The sequence below is a fragment of the Pinus tabuliformis genome, chromosome 3_1, assembly GCF_031772625.1.
Source record: "Pinus tabuliformis cultivar Carrire ecotype Pingquan chromosome 3_1, CPIR1, whole genome shotgun sequence".
NCBI lineage: Eukaryota > Viridiplantae > Streptophyta > Pinopsida > Pinales > Pinaceae > Pinus > Pinus tabuliformis.
In genome coordinates, this window is record NC_142301.1 from 525,108,430 (window position 1) to 525,125,342 (window position 16,913).

The 16,913-nt window shown below is 35.3% G+C and overlaps 2 long non-coding RNA genes across 2 annotated transcripts; both read left to right on the forward strand.

Moving 5' to 3' along the window:
- The first annotated feature begins 1,346 nt into the window (after window positions 1-1,346).
- Window positions 1,347-3,072, forward strand: LOC149188139 (uncharacterized). Its single transcript, XR_016256245.1, has 2 exons — window positions 1,347-1,734; window positions 2,361-3,072. It is a non-coding gene; the product is annotated as an uncharacterized LOC149188139 (long non-coding RNA).
- A 1,082-nt stretch (window positions 3,073-4,154) lies between these two features.
- Window positions 4,155-4,684, forward strand: LOC149188140 (uncharacterized). Its single transcript, XR_016256246.1, has 2 exons — window positions 4,155-4,431; window positions 4,559-4,684. It is a non-coding gene; the product is annotated as an uncharacterized LOC149188140 (long non-coding RNA).
- The last annotated feature ends 12,229 nt before the right edge of the window (window positions 4,685-16,913 follow it).

Consider the following 16,913-nt stretch of genomic DNA (forward strand, 5'->3'; position numbering starts at 1 on the left):
TGTCTCTCTGGGACTAGTCTGGTTCTTATCTGAAATGGGATGGTAGAACATCAATATTAATGGGGATTCAAAATGCCTTATTGCTTGGACTACATACATTTGATCCTCTATTACTTGGTTGGATTATGAGGATTAAACAATGGTTGGATTATGAGGATTAAACAATTACTCAGTGGAACATCAATATTAATGGGGATTCAAAATGCCTTATTGCTTGGACTACATACATTTGATCCTACATTTGATCCTCCATTACTTGGTTGGATTATGAGGATCATCATATTCAATACAGCGTATTTTCCAAGAATACAACATGGAGGCAGACCCGCTGTCTAAGTTCGGACTATAATGTAGATATGGCCAGATGCATCACATACACTATTTGGACCAGTGCATCATAGAGGAGGGTGACATCAAGTTGCCATATTGAACAAGACCTACTTTTTTTGCTTTGTACACGGATGTGTGACCTGCCAGACATGAAAAATTTTAGGGGCTAATTTTCTATGGTTTTTCAAAAAAAAGATTTACCAATTTCCATTTTTTCCAAAGATAATTCGCCAAAACTGTATAGTATAAAATCATTCTACTTTAAAAAATTTCCAAAATTGTATATGACCATATATAAACCATTATAAATTTGCATGTTTTTACAAATATGTCAACAAACATTTTATAATTTGCAATTTTGGGACTAGTAAAATTGGCCAAAATTCTAAACTTAAGAAAAATTTGAACAAATTTTCATCCTTAAAATTCACAATATTGTTATATGCATACATATCTCATACATATTATATTGTATTTGTTTGGCTTATTTGTTTACTTCCGCTTTTCTATAATATGTATTTGTTTGGCTTATTTGTTTACTTCCACTTTTCTATTTCATTTCTGTAAATATGTCTCGAATATCTCTTATTTTTAGTATATAAGAAGTAAATACTGAACCATTTTCTGCTATAGTAGTACTTATTTTGAAATATATACTGGTCTATATTATATCAATAAAAACGCTAACAATTTTTTCCTCCTGAACCAAAAAAGCTAGTTATAAATTTATTTTCAATGTTCTCATCGGAATATGATAATAGAATTGCAATTTTTTTTCGGGTTAGTTTTTCATTTTTACGCCGTAAGGCGTTTCCCTCTTAAATAAACTCCCCCAACTGATGTCGTGTCAAAATATGTGCCATCGATTTTGTTGTTAGACGATTGGATAATCGTTAGCCATTGATTTGAATTTAGCAATGCGAAGCGCAACGATCCATACGAAAAGACCCTTCCCAATGGTTAATCATATATTCTGCTCTGACAGATAGATGTCATGTCATTTAAAGATTTCGAATCCCACAACGTCCCGACGCATGCGATTCCAGGGTTTCGAATCGATTCCAGGGTTTCGAATTTTTATTTAGGTTGGGTATTTTGCACAAGGATTTTGTATGTCTTTGTTTGAGTTGTTGTGAAGACATGGCTTTTTTTGCAATGGCCAGAGCAAATCCTCTCACTCACGTGATAGCAGCAGCAGCGACTTCGATTCACAGGAGCAGAGATTCTACGCAAAAGTAAACCGTGCCGGACACCAGCGCTCTTCCTCTCCTTCTGCCTCCCCGTCCGACTCCGAGCAGGAGGAGGTGAGCACCCGCCCAGCACCGGAGAAGCCCGCAACTCCGTCTTCGCTGAAGAAGAATCCAAACTCTTAGTACAGGTCTGCAGTTCGAAACAGGTCTGCAGGTAAATTGATTGCTTTCAAAGCTGCTTTCATTGTTAAGATCTATTGCAGACTTTTGGTTTTATCTATCTCGTGTAATTATTTCAGGAAGTTGGTTGGATTAGAAACAAATATGAATCAAATGTAATGAGTATAAATGGTTAGCTAATCTTCCTTCTTTTATGAATGGGAAATAGGTGTTTAAAGCCAATATTTGAGAAAATTATGAATGCTATATTATGATAGAGATTATTGATGTTTTACTCAAAATTTTTGTTAATATTATGATTAATTTCTATATGTCTAGATATTTTTTTGTGAGGATTTATCAAAAGTAACTATTTATAAAGAATATCTTCAAATTAAGCAAAGTCTTTTGGTAGAAATCACATAAGAATTTCTCTTATGTGATTTCTACCCAAAGACTTTGCTTAATTCATTGAATTAATGGATCACAGAAGCTTGAATACAGAAATATCTCCAAATTTTTTCCTGAAACCAAACTAAACTATAAAGTCTGGTGTATGTATTTTGTTGCAGGGACTTTTTGGATTTATGCTCTTGTTGCTGCTTTTACATTTGTATTTGTTTCCTGAAACCAAACTAAACAAACTAAACTAGAAGATCGGGTGTATGTATTTTGTTGCAGGGACTTTTTGGATTTATGCTCTTGTTGCTGCTTTTACATTCGTATTTGTTGCGGTATGGGTTCCTGAAACTAAAGGGCGAACTCTCGAGGAAATCCAGTTCTCATTTCAACGAAGTTGACCTGGTTATAGTTGTCATATTTTAGTGATGACTGAGCAGATTACTACAATGAAGCAATTTTGAAAGCTTCTTAACAGAAAGACGGGGGATGTTATTAGTTTCTGTAATGCTCTATCACGCCATTTTTTCCATGAACTTGCACATAAACAAGTGCCAAGACACAAATATTGTTATTGGGGAGGAAATTATTTATTCTCTGCTCGCTGGCATGTTATTTGTTCCAAAATGGTCAGCGGGCAAAATCTATGCGCGCTGTGGATCGTTGCGATATAGGAATTACATGTATCAATATAGTAAGTGCAGAGATTCATTTTGTATTCTTTTTCTCAGTAAGTAAGAGAAAATGAGCTCCACGTTATTGTAATTCATGAGCTCCTTTACATATAAAAATGAGTTTCAACTCATTGTAATTCATGAATTGGTTGTTAATTGCGTTGTAACAGTATGATGCCATAATTGTTTGGTGTCCACCCACCCTTTTAATTTGGCTTCACGCACTGGTTCATGATATTCTAATCAACTTAAGAATTTCAATTTTGGAATAATTTTATCTGACTATTGATGATGTTATTCAATGAAAGAATTTGAGAAAAGGTTGTTATCCAATGACATAATGTGAAAAAAGCTTGTGAAATCAACTTCTTAAGAATTTCAAATTTGGAATAATTTTAAGTGATGATTGATGATGTTATTCAATGACATAATTTGAGAAAAGCCTGTTATGCAATGACATAATTTGAGAAAAAAATATGTGTATTCTATGTTGGAACAAGGGATTTTAAATTTGAAATTTATTCATCTTTAAGAATTTCAAATTTGGAATAATTTTAAGTGATGATTGATGATGTTATTCAATGACATAATTTGAGAAAAACCTGTTATCCACTGACATAATTTGAGAAAAAAATGTGTATTCTATGTTGGAATAAGGGATTTTAAATTTGAAATTTATTCATCACTTTGGCATCACTTGGTTTTATTTGCTTTTACATATATTTACGCAGTAAGGCGTTTCCTTATCGGAAGAACTCCCTTATATGCCATCACCGTGTCTTATTTTTGACCATTGATTTGATGTGTTAGATGATTAAAAGAGAGATTGTGCCGTTGGATGAGATCATTATAGTTGACATTTTAATCAGCCCTGATTAAACTCCCTGTTTATCTCATGCTGGAGAGATTACCCGCTCGAAACCCTTCACAGACAGTAGTGATGGCTTCGCTGGAGTTTCGATTTCCTTGGCATTTTCTGAATTTTCTATAGTTATCTGTAGACAAATTTCCTAGCTGCCTGCTCAGTTTGAAAATCCCAATTCAGTGCGGATAGACCGCTTCAATTTTCTATCCGAGTGCAAAGATCTGCGGCCCCTGAGCTGAATTTTGGATTCCCTCAAATCTGAGGGTTTTGTTTTGCCATTCAGTATCCGAAAACAACTTTGCTCTCAGCTGCTCCGCCGAGCCATTAACGCCAATTTCGTTGTCGAGGTCCAGAGTTTGGTGGATTACGCCAAATGCATTGTAGATTTCAATTTTCATGCCCTCCCTGATTAAACTAACTGCTCCCACCAAAAACATTGTCGTCTCACAGCTTGGCAACTCTGATCTAGACCTGCTACTAATACACATCAACACTGTCATGCATACATACATAGCATCCAGTGATCATTCATGAAATCAATAGTGGAGCACGTGCAGTCAACGCGACAGAGCTCTAATCTGCTCACCTGAATACACAGAAATATATACCATATCTAACATATACACACAAAAATGTACTATGCCTTTGTATAATGGACAATTGATGTCCACACAGAGCATAAGACGGCTTTACTTTTTCCTATAACAGTCTGCTACCTGCTTTGGTTTTCTCTAAACTGCCCCCCTCTTACGTACGGCCAACGTTGTTCAACAGTTGCCAACTAGTCAGCAACTTTGCAGATCATTTTGTGTAGGTGTGGCTTGCCTACCTGGACACGTTGTTATTCGTGGGAGCTATCTGCATTCTTGATATTTGAATTCTCATATGCAGAATTCATCCATTATTTCTGTGTTGATCTTGGATTTCTGTCATTTCTCTAGATTCAGTAGAGGCGATGAAGGATGGGGAGAATTTAAGGGATGGCCTGGATGGTGCCAAGCAGCCATTTCTGCCGACATCAATGTCTGAGAGAGGTAACAGCAGCAGTGGAAGTCGTGCTTTCTTTAGGGGAAGTGATGCGACTGCTGTTTTCTGTACACTGATTGTAGCCATGGGACCTCTGCAATTTGGATTCACAGTAAGTTGTTTAATTGAGCCTGCTTTCATGGTATGATGTAGTGAATGATATTGCGTTGTTTAACAAGTTATCTTAGAATGTGGTTGCTTCGGTATGGTTTAGTGATGTTGGGCTCTTTTCATTCTCCAGAGTTTCTATACCCAAATGGACTAATCACTGCATTAAATATGATTCAAGGATATTGGGGCCTTTTCATTCTCCAGAGTTTCAATACCCAAATGGGCTAATCACTGCATTCAATATGGTTTAAGGATGTTTGGGTTTTCTCAGGATGAAGACTTGAAGAGTTTCTATTTCCAAATGGACTGATAACAACATTATATATTAGTTCAATGATGTTGGAGTCTTCTCATTTTTAAGAGTTTCTAGGTCCAAATGGGTTCATTAGTGCGTTAAATACGGTTAAATGATGTCGGGTCTTTTCATTTTTAAGAGTTTCTGTGCCCAAATGCTCTAATTACTAGATTAAATGGGGTCTTATCATTCTGATTAGTTACGCCGTAAGGCGTTTCCCTCTGGGAAGAACTCCCTTATATGCCACCGTGTCCTATTTTCGACCATTGATCTTATGTGTTAGACGATTAAAAGAGATTGTGCCGTTGGATTAGATCATTATAGTTGGAATTTTAATCAGCGCTAGTTGAACTCCCTTGGAGAAATTACCCGCTCGAAACCCTTCGGAGACAATAATGATGGCTTCACTGGAGTTTCGATTTCCTTGGCATCTTCTGAATTTTCTATAGTTATCTGTAGACAAATTTCTTGGCTGCCTGCTCAGTTTGAAAATACCAATTCAGAGCGGATAGACCGCTTCAATTTTCTGTTCGAGTGCAAAGATCTGCGGGCCCTGAGCGGAATTTTGGATTCCCTCAAATCTGAGGGTTTTGTTTTGCCATTCAGTACCTGCAAACAACTTTTCTCTCAGTTGCTCCGCCGAGCCCTTAACGCCAATTCCGTTGTCGAGGCCCAGAGTTTGGTGGATTACGCCAAATGCATTGTAGATTTCAGTTTTCATGCCCTCACGGAAGCAATGTTCGAATTAGGGTTTGGCAAATCCTCGAATGAGAAGATGCTTTATGTTGTGGAGGAGAAGATTTGCAGCTCCATTTTCGATCAAGATCGTCTTTTATAGGTATTTAATTTACCTCATTTAAGGTTCAGGATTGAATTTTAAAGTTCACTAGAGATCGACCAGGTTCGTGATTCATATCTTAGAATTTAAACTGCAACGATAGGTTGGGGTTCATGATTTCGGTTTTAAAGATCCATTAACATTGTGTTTAGAGTATAAATGATGTATTTTAAACAACATATCTCACTTAGGAGTCTAGGGTTTAGACTTGAGAACGCCAACAACAAACAGCTCTGTTCTAGAGTGCAAGTTTTAGATTTTATAATTCGAAGGTAGCCGAGTGTTAACCTTTAGGATTTATTATTAAAAATGGGGGTTTAGGGTTTAGCGTTTAACGTTTATGTTCAGAAGTTAATGGTTATTTCATTTTGGTGATTTTTAGTATGTGCTGGAGAAAGAGGCAAAGGAGGAGGAGGAAGCTTTGATGAAGTCTAGACTAGCAATTTATCTTGGAAATGGATTGCAATCTAAATATTCAGAGACCAGGTTGTTGGTACTTAAATTGGCATGCTCCTGCTACTTCAATTCCAGACTCATTTTTTTTTAGGCTTCTACCTATATTTGAGACGGCACTCTATCATGAGGATTGTTCCATGCGTGAATACGTGCTGGCATGTCTGATGGATTTGATCTTTATCCACCATTCAACTATTCGTTTACAAACTGTCTTCCATTTTATTTCCCCCTTCCTGTATGCTCCAACACCTACCCTTCTGCTTGCGGCTGTTATTGGTTGCAGTAAGTTTTGTTCATCTGTGTCTAGAATACATTTGTTTTGATGCCACATTTTTGTGCCTCTTTCTTCTACATACTTATTTTGTTTTTTTGGGTTTGATAGCCTAGGTATAGGATCTGCTTTGGCATCCTACTTGTTTTTATACTGATGTGCTTTTAAAGTCCGATTTACCTGCTTTTATGTTCATTGGTTTCAGATTAATAAAATTATCAAATCTTATCTTTTTCTTCACGTTAGAATTTTGGTGAATTTCATTTAGTTATAATTTTGATGAAATTGATAGTGTTCATAATATTTCTAGGGCGCCTTCTCCTGTATGATTACTTCCCAGACGAAACAGAGTGCTTAATGAGTATAATGCTTCAGCGCCATGTTTATAGGCTCCCGGATTACTGTTCCCTGTGAGTATCTCCACTCTTAATTGAGAGCCACGAGAAATTTTTTGTCAACTTTTGATTCCTATCTGAGTGTCTCTACTTTTCTTGATCATCATTGTCCCGCTTAGGCTCATCTTCGTTATTCTCCACTACCTCAAGCAGGTACCCAAGATGATCGGTTGAAGGAAACTTGTTGAGATCTGCATAAGAGGATGAATGAAATTACTTAAATGCAAAGTGACAGTCTCTAGAGAACATGTCTTGAATAAGTGGGTATCCTAGGTTTACCTTTTGATGCCTTGGATTCTATTTTAGACTGTGGGAATCCATTAGTGAATCTATTCTCGAGGGGGTGAGAAACAACAATAGGTAGTGATGTTGTAGGTACATTTGGGTAAATATCCATTTCTTTCTTTACACCAGCTCTTTCTTTAGGAAAATAAATGTCATTTATAATCAAGCCTTCATAAAACTAGCTGCTATCATATTTCAGGTATCTGGCTCCAGAATATTTCATGTATGGCAAGGTTAATGAGAAGATGGACGAGTATTCCTTTGGAGTAGTTCTTCTAGAGCTAATAACTGGAAGAAAACCAATCAATGACAAGAATCCTAAAGGCCAAGAAAGCTTAGTTATGTGGGTAGGGCTCTAGTGTCCTTGCTTGTTTTGTATTTGATAATTTTGGATTCTTTTGGTTTCTTTGTCTTGGTTCAGAATCTTAATCTCTTGTAAATTTCAAAATTTAGGCAAGGCCATTACTGGCAGCTGGCTCTGTAAAAGAACTTGCAGATCCACTTTTGGAAGATGCTTATGACATGAGGAAGATGAAGAGAATGATCATTTGTGCAGCATGTTGTCTGAGACAGGCAGCTCAGTTTCGACCTCGAATGAACAAAGTAATCACTCTTATTCTCATTAGTTGCATATATATGTTTCAGTTTCTGATGTCAAATTTAGTTGCTTGAAGACATTTCCTTTCCTGTGAGGAGTTAGTGCTGGAATTTTTTTTTCCCATAACAAAGAATGGCACATGAAATATCGAGTTGATATCCTTCTGACATAGAGTAAAGGGTGTTTAGACCTAGTGTTTAGGGTTGTAATCTAAACATTTGTTTAGTAGTTCAATTTGTGAAATCATCACCCTTAAACAGGTTAGCCCTAAATGCTGATGGTGGATTATGGCAAAATATTCAAAGCCTCAATTGCCAATAATCTCTTTTTCCATTAATGAAATATAATATTCTTTGAATATTAGCAAAAGAGATTACATCGTATCTCAAACCAAAGCTTCAGTATGCAAATTAACCCTCCCTGAATAGGCAAGAAGAGCCAGCTGCGGTATCATCAAGGTAGGAATGCTTTGTGGAAGGTGGGTCAGATGGTACGCAGAAGAGATGTTGAGATTCATTCTGTCCCTTCAGTGGCTGCAAAAAGTGGATGACAGTTAATTTACCAATCGTTTTAACCATGTAACAAAGGTGCTCAATGTGCTTTAGTCATGGGGTGTTTTGTGACAGCCAGGGGGAGGCCTAAAGTCTCAACTCAACTATGCCTTTTCCACCACACACTCACTTGTTGATACATATCATGACAATACTTGTAACTACTAATGCATTCAGTTTCTGTAGCAAACCCAACGACAGAAAGTTTCAAAAGAGAATCGTGTAGAACAATATCTTTTTCTTGCACTACAAATTGTGGTGCCTGAGTGCTGGTCAGCCTAGCATGTGATAAATGTACGTGTGTTAATTGGTCTGTGAATTGAAGAATCTAATTTCTATCTATATATATGTGTCCCACAAAGTCCATTCAAACAAATAATATATCACCAAATATGATTCATCCACATAAAAATCACCATCAGCACCAAATGTATGAAAGTTGTATACACATCATGTGAAAAATCTTTTCGTCATTCATTGTACTATTCAAAGACTTTTTATAACAAATGATACTTTGAGCCACAATGAAAGGGAGCTTTTCCATAATTCTTCTATGCTTTTTTGTTTTCTATACACATTTTTCTATACTGAAGAATTACAACTTGATCACGGCTATAGTTGTTTTCTAAAACTGCAAGTCATAGCAATAGTAGCAGCAGTAGTTCACTAGACTAGGTAATAATTATTCCCTAGGTTAAAATACCCAACACTTTTCCTGTAAACTATACTTTTTCTGGCATCTTCTGAATTTTCTATATTTATCTGTAGACAAATTTCTTGGCTGCCTACTCAGTTTGAAAATCCCAATTCAGTGGGGATGCAAATCTCAGTCGGAAAAAACAAAATATAAATCAGGCCCCAGGGCAGAACCTTGATGTATCCCGGGGCACAGTGTACATTATCTGTATCTTCATATAGGTACAAAGGATTGCATTTGCACCATTTTCAAATTGTTTTATATTTTAGACCCAGTGCCATCTAAGAAATGGACCAAGCTGAGTATCATGATGTATATTTTGTATAACTACGACACATTTGGTGTGGGACTGGCTCTCTTTCCCAAGGGTAATAATCAAATTGTAAATCTCTCCTTGCAGAAAGTTTAAAGACCTGGTTGCCCTTGTGTTGCACACAGATAGGGCACTCCTCAGATAATTTAATTACCTACACCAACAGAATTCACATAAATGGCAGCCTGAATCAGTTATATATGTTCTTTCAAAAATATATTGATTTAATAATGCAAATGAGTGCTTGGTTTATCTCACATTTGGCACACATTTGAAACAAAATAAGTGGCTACACGCTAATTGCTTCGGCTCCACAACGGCATCTGAACATAGATTTATGGGTAGAAGTTTCAGATTTTGTTGTCTGTTGTTAGAATACACATAAATCATTGAAATAACAACGTAAAAAAAATGAATATTCTAAGTACCCAGCCATATAGAACAAGTAAGTTCCTTATCGATAGCAGATGTTGATGATGCTTGTGTTAAAACTTTGGAAATAGTGGGCATGTTCCCCATTTTTTCTCTGTAGTATATAATATTGTTTTAATACCATTGCATCCATTAAGATTTGAAAATGGACTCTCTGGAAGGTTATGTCCATAGCTGTTGCAAGGAAAGAAATTCACTGATCATTACCTTTTTATAATAATCACCAAAACAAAACAAAGTAGCTTCTATTCAACTACTTCCAGGAACCCATTATTGACAGCTTGTTTTCTAAGTAAAATCTTTGTCATGTTCTTTATTTTACAGAACTGCAGACTGTGGATGAGGGTCTCTACTTTTCTTGATCATCATTGTCCCGCTTAGGCTCATCTTCGTTATTCTCTAGTACCTCAAGCAGGTACCCAAGATGATCGGTTGAAGGAAACTTGTTGAGATCTGCATAAGAGGATGAATGAAATTACTTAAATGCAAAGTGACAGTCTCTAGAGAACAGGTCTTGAATAAGTCTTGAATAAGAATGAAGAGTAGACTGACAAAATAGTCAGCCTGCAAGCATGGAACAATTTCAACTAGTAGGTTTTTACTATTTCATTCATTTGACAGCTTGAGAATGGGCACCATACTGTAATTGGTAATAGGGCCTTAGAAGGGTATTAAAGGTGACAGATGCCACAACCAAGTATACTGATAAAATCCTTGATGTATCTCGGGGCACTCCTCAGACAATTTAATTACCTGCACCAACAGAATTCACAGAAATGGTAGCCTGAATCAGTTATATATGTTCTTTCAAAAAAATATTGATTTAATAATGCAAATGAGTGCTTGGTTTATCTCACCTTTGGCACACATTTGAAACAAAATAAGTGGCTACACGCTAATTGCTTCGGCTCCACAGCGGCATCTGCACATAGATTTATGGGTAGAAGTTTCATATTTTGTTGTCTGTTGTTAGAATACAGATAAGTCATTGAAATAAAAATGTAAAAAAAACGAATATTCCAAGTACCCAGGCATATAGAACAAGTAAGTTCCTTATCGATAGCAAATGTTGATGATGCTTGTGTTAAAACTTTGGAAATAGTGGGCAAAGTTGACTGCCTCTATTTGTTTTCCACTATTGACCAGGGTTTCTACAACATTTGCATGAAATTGTCACAAAATTTTCAGTTAATCTGAATATGTCACAAACATTTGAAATACCAAAAGACAGTTTACTGTGAAAGAAAAAACAATACAGACAACTTCAACGGATTTGTCAATAAAGATAACAACTATGCCAGCTTGAGACCATTTTCGTAAGTAAACAGTTCCCCACTCATGAAAGGCCTTATGACACTTTGCCATAGCTGATCATCTTCAGGTGCCTTTATTAATATCAAAAAAATAACTTACATACAACTTTCCACCTCATAAAAAGATGTCTACCTAGTAGAGGCCACTCAGTATCTGCCTTGCATATGAAATGTTGAGATCTAAAGAAAAGACTACCAACCCCGTCAACTTAGAAACCCGTTCACTGGACTAAACAAAAAACGTTGGTAAGGTTTACTACAGCCAGGATTACCAAAATTTATCTTCAACTCAATCAGCCACAACCAAGTATACTGATAAAATCCACGAGTCCCTAAAAAAAACCAAGCTAGCCATGATTGCCAGAAAAACAACAAAAAGCCTATCTACCAAAATGGATGGAAATTTTGCCAGCCTAGCCACTGAGGCTAACATTACAGAACACCAGCCAACCAAGGTGGCATTTTTTATTAAAGTCCAAGGGAACGACAGAGATCAGGTGTCTGCCTGCACCGTGCAAATGCAAGAACAAGCTTGCATAAGTCATCTTTATCAAACTCTAACGCAATTCCAAAAGTAGCTAGAAGTTGCAGGAAGGCCTGGGCCTCCAACGAATTGCGATTGGCAACATCTCCTTCAAGGTTTATCTTCGACTTCCATTCATGTGCAATACTTTTGGCTTTCTCCTTTATATTTAAGGGCAAAACTAGATGTTCAACACCCAAAATAGGATCTGCCAAAACAGGTACAAGAGATTCTAGTAATAATGTACAGGCCCAACATAGAGCCGGGAGCCCACACTCTTTCTTGTCACTTGACTTTTGTTCAAGAGAATAAAACCCCTCCAAGGACTCCAACACTAACCGTGGTGGGTCAGTTGCAGAGTTTAATGCAGAGGGAACCTAATTGCAAAGCCCTATTTCCAATTGCAAAAGTCATTAAGAATGGGAAGAAAGAATTTAGGGATTATAATATCTGAAAATTTCTATTTTTAAAGTATTATAAAATGAGTTTAGATATTTATATAACAATAATAAGTGGAAATCAGAAAAAGAAAAAGAAAAGAAAAGAAATTGATTGGAGATAAACTTTTTATAATTTTGTAAATGTTATTGAGTTCCAATGCTCAAACAAAATATTTATAAAAGGTAATTCACTGGTCTGTGGATGAAGCAAGCATTTGGAGGCTAATTCGTGAAGTCTGACAATAAAAGAGGTGAAATTAGAATGAGTAATGATGAGACAGACATCCTTGTATAGAAATTGCAATGAGGTTCTTCTTAAAGGTGACTTAATTGTATCACATTGATTTTGACATGACAACATCAGCAAAATGATATAGAAGTCGTTGCAACTAGTACATCTGTGTTTGGTGCATTAATCACTATATGAGATTGAAGGAATCTGGCGCATTCTCGATCAGAACTATTGCTTGATTGACAACATGAGTCTTGTGTTGTACAACAATTGTATAATTGGTGCATTAATCACTGTATGAGATTGAAGGAATCTGGTCGCATTCTCAATCAGAACTATTGACAACAACATGGGCCTTGTGTTGTACAACAATTGTATAATTTGACTGTGAAGGATTTAAGGAGAAGTAATGTTGTTTTTTCTGATCCTAGCAAGGATTAGCAAATATACTATTTATTGGTCCCTGTGGTATACATTGTTTGGACCTTGTTTTCTCCCTTAATTGTAAGTGCATAAAAATATTAGATTCATAGGACAGGGTACCATTAATCATGTGATCCAATGATCTTGGACGTTTTTTATTGAATTCTTCAAAACTTATTTCCATTTGATCTTCCAAAATGTGAAGATAGTTTTATTGGTTGGAACAATGCTACAACTTACAAGTTATAATAACATAGATTTTGTTCTGCATAATGCTTTCCACCTTGCAATCTTTTTGTGGATATGGTTAAGCAATATTCTCTTCGAGTAAAGAATAAATTATTGTGTGTAGAGTCATTGGGTTTACTATAGTAATGATCGTAACATTTTGTAGTCTTTTGTTTGTTGTTATGTGGTTTAGTGGTTGAGACAGTGCAATACCATGTTAATGACCCAAAGTCAAACTTAGAGATCAGAGCCCTCAATTATAAGTTGGTTGAATTTTATGAGATTTATATGCAATATTAATTCAATAATTAAAAAAAATATAGACTTAAGCACCCTAAATAAACTTCAATTTATACATCTTTAGAATCTCATTTATGCTACATATCTGCATCTTATGTACATTTTCCCATTCCCATGTCGGAATTGTTCCTCAATTTATGCCTTACGGCGTTTCCTTTGCAACATTTGGTGCAAATGCTAGTTATTAAAAAATGAATTCATAGTAATCTTTACAATTTTTGCTTTTTTTCTTTGTTTAACCTTTTTTCAACAGTGCCAAATTTATTTTTTTAATAAACGATTAGATTTTTAATTTAAAAACAAAAATCAATTTGTAAATATTTAAATTTATTCCATTCCATAAGAAATATAAGTAAATTATTTCTCATAAATCAGTTATATTGATAAATATTATATTGATAGGTATATTTATTTTAAAATAAGAAATTTAGTTTTTAATTTAATTATAGAAGAGATTTAACGTCTATCAAATTATGTTTATTTCCGAATTAATAGTGTTTATTTTATTTTTTAATTAAAATTTTTAATTAAAAAATGTTATATAACTATTATTTGAAATGAATTATGGTTTTATGGGTATGTGGTATTGATAAGTCATGTTATTGGCTCATAGTATTATAACAAAGACTATTTACAAATTAAGAATTTCTATGATAAAATAGGGATTAATCTTGAATCTTGTTACATGTTTCTATATATATATATAACTCATATGCTAATTTTTTTTTTATTTTTTTTATTAATAATAATAATTTAAAATAAAGTTCAAATTTAATTCATTTTTATGATTTTTTTAACTTTAGAAATGTGAGATGTATTAAGAAACAAGTGTTGCATGACAACTCTCACCACTTACATGAAAAATGTGCTTTTATAAAAAATGCAAATTGATATATGAAATGAAAAATTTAATTGTTAAGGCACAAGGAGTTGCATAAATTTTGATGGGTACTAATGACTAGTAAGTCTGCACATTTACATTTGTACTCCTACTTATTAAAGTTCATTTATTTACATCTTATTCTTATCTATTTTTTATGCAAATACTTTCTTAAATTATGGTGGACACTAACTAATGGTAAATATGTTATTTGGCGAGCATGAGCTGATTTCAAAGATTTTAATTTTGGTTGGTTTTCATATGAAGCTTAACAATGAAAAATCACTCCACAAATATATAAAATTCATGGCATAAATATTGCAACTGCAACAAAAGATTATTGCAGAAAAATTTGAGAAAGTTATGCAGATGGTACCCGTCAAATGTTTGAAAAATATTTTTTGCAATAATATTGAAAAATAAGTATTTGTTTTTTAAATTTAAACATTATAAGTTGCATTGGTTAATGCTAAACAAATTAGTGATAACAAGTTTATTAGAAACCTAGACAATACTGAGAGGGGGTTAATCAATATTGTATAAATTTTACAACTTTGGGGTGAATCAATATTGTAGAAATTTTACAGCTTTCTTTTTTTTGCAAAAGATATTAAGATACCAATGAATATTTCAATAATTAATTCACATGAGCATAGCAATAATAAACATAAGACACAATAGATAACACACATAAATTCTTTAAAACTTTTCTTCAATCTCTTCACAAAGGCAAGCTACTACTTGTTGTTACAATGTTCTCTGGCTATAACCAGAAGGAAGCTACAACTCCTTGATTTATTAGCTACAACTCAAAGGATATCCAACCCCTAAATATTTACCAACAACTACTGAAAGGAGCTACAAGCCCCTGCTCTACAAGCTACCACTTGCATGACCTCAATGATTCATCTTTCATACGATTTTCAAACTCAAATCACGAAGGGCGTTCCCTTACAAATAAATTTCTCTCTTCAAACACTCACTTCAATCACCTTCAACAATATTTGATCATTGATCAACTCACCAGACACACCACCAACATCAATCCAACACATAAACTCTCAACACTCAATTGAACACATCTTGCAAATTCGATTATGCTTTTAAAGAATTTAGACTTTAGTCATATTGCACTTTAATGCTTGCATGAATCTTTATTTTTTATTCACCTCATACTCCTTTCAAGTCTTTTGGAGGTGCTCTTCAAGTCTTCAAACACTGCTTACATGTCTATTCAAGAAAAATTGAGTTAAAGCTACTCATTTGCTATTTTGGAATTTTTATCAGGCTTTAGCAATGACTTTCTAATTTTGGAGCATTGCCAAGTTTAGCCAAAATTCTAAATTTTCCTTCAAATTTGTCCATGTCGCCATCCTATTTCCAACTCGTTTATGCCTTCTATATATCACTTTTAATGTTGCTAATGTATTTGGCATAATTTCCAAATTTTATGTTTCCAACCCGTTCACGCATAAATTCTTCAAAATATAGGCCAAAGCGTCTTAATATAACGATGAAACATTTTTCAGGACTTCCATCACTTTGGTTTTATCCCCAAAGGGATTTAAAATATGTTGCCACATATATAACTCTGTCAGGCTCTTTGCATTATAGCCTTGAGGGTTTAAAACTCTTTTATACTCTTTTGCACCCTTGGTCTTCACTTTTGCATATAACCACGTCCCAGTCCTTTAAGCTTTAGCCACTAGCTCTTTTCACTAAGCATTATGCTCCAGGATTATGTTTCTTGCATGGACCTGCCTTTCCATTTGTGCTTTGCTTGTTCATTCTCCAGTTGTTGTTATGTATGTCGCCATGTCCCAGAGCCTCGTTGGATCAAAGCTTCTCATTTTCCCCTTTGAATTTCCTTCCAAGATGACACCTCTGAGGTGACATGTCCCGGGAGTCTTCTTATTGGTTCTTGGCTCTAACATCATATGTCACCATTTCCTGGTTCTTAGTCAGCCCGAGAATTCCTCTTAAGTGCTCTATTAGGTTACCTCCGGGACAATGCCTCTAGGTGATGTGTCCCCATGGGACCACTACTGTGCATTTGGATAAATCAACAACCAACCAGGGTGACCTGTACTTCCAAGCTATCTATTGTGTTGTATCGATGTTGAATCATCCTGGGTTTCCTTGCTTTGCGCTCTTTTAAAACCTTCTAGGGTGACATGTTTCAGTTGATTTCATGACCATAGCCACATGGTGCCTCTTGAGTGGTGACATGTGTCACCTATATTTGGCCTACTTGGCCACCTGAAAGCGCTAAAACCACATGCCACATGTCACCCTTGCTGACGTCATCATGTTGGCAGTGCCCCCATGTTGTCTATACGAGCCAATGCCATTATGCCAAGTGTCATCCAAGCTATCTTGAGAATGGAGGCAAAGGGGGTCCCAGGCCTTGGTTTTACAATGATTTCCTTTGTTAAAATTTGAAAGAGTCTCAGGCTAAATTCTGTATTGATGCATCATTCCCATAATCATCTTACCTCCTCGTCATCCCAGCTTCCACTTATTACATCTTCCTATAGCTCTTTTTATTGAAAAATGCAGCAAGGAATTCTCAATTTGATTCTACCTTGATTAAGTTGAGAAAAATCGAATTTCCTCATCAGCAGAAAACTTGGATGATGCTAACTTGTGTGACATGGCTTGTTGATCCAAGATCTTTTACTTATAGATG